This window comes from Euprymna scolopes, chromosome 5 (assembly GCF_053919585.1).
Source record: "Euprymna scolopes isolate OS-2025 chromosome 5, ASM5391958v1, whole genome shotgun sequence".
NCBI classification, from domain to species: Eukaryota; Metazoa; Mollusca; class Cephalopoda; order Sepiida; family Sepiolidae; genus Euprymna; species Euprymna scolopes.
Window position 1 is genome coordinate 1,107,853 of NC_136486.1, and position 631 is coordinate 1,108,483.

The following is a 631-nucleotide window of genomic DNA, read 5'->3' on the forward strand; positions in this document are numbered from 1 at the left end:
CCACCCCGTATATACTGGTTGATCGATGCCTCCATTCAGTCTCGAAAGACAAAAGTTTCCCCTTGTTGGGGCAGCTGCGTATGTAACTGTGTAGCAAGGGTTGCACAATAATCAGCCACACCTCTCCTGAATCGGCACTGCTTGAGTCCAGTGGAAAGGAGATTTCCAGGACGACTGGAAACAATGCCAAGATAAGCGGAGAGTGCATATAGCACCCGGAAGTCCCAAATGGTCACCCATTTGGTACTAGCCAAGCTCATCGTTGCTTAACTTCAGTGATCTGATGGGAACCAGTGTGTCAAACGTGATTATGCCATACTCTGGTAGGGATGAATAAAACCATTGAGGCAATGTACACACTCGTTACTTTTGCATTAAAATAGATTTAGGACGAATATTCTGTGGCGTGCATCAATATTAAAATGAGTATGAATGAGAGATTTAGGAATATTTGAGTCACCAGTTAGATGCTAACTAAAAGAATGAAAGGTTTTGTAAATAAGATTTTAGGTAAACGAAATTTCATGAAAAGAACATTTTTATAAGAATACAAAAGTTACTTTTTTTTTTTTTTACACAGTGATCACCACTTATCAAGGCCCGGAAGCCACTCAGGGATAAGGGTTATTGC

At 40.6% G+C, this 631-nt stretch overlaps 1 pseudogene; it reads right to left on the reverse strand.

Moving 5' to 3' along the window:
• Positions 1–203: 203 nt before the first annotated feature.
• LOC145277349 (5S ribosomal RNA) lies at positions 204–321 on the reverse strand (annotated as a pseudogene).
• Between the last annotated feature and the right edge of the window lie 310 nt (positions 322–631).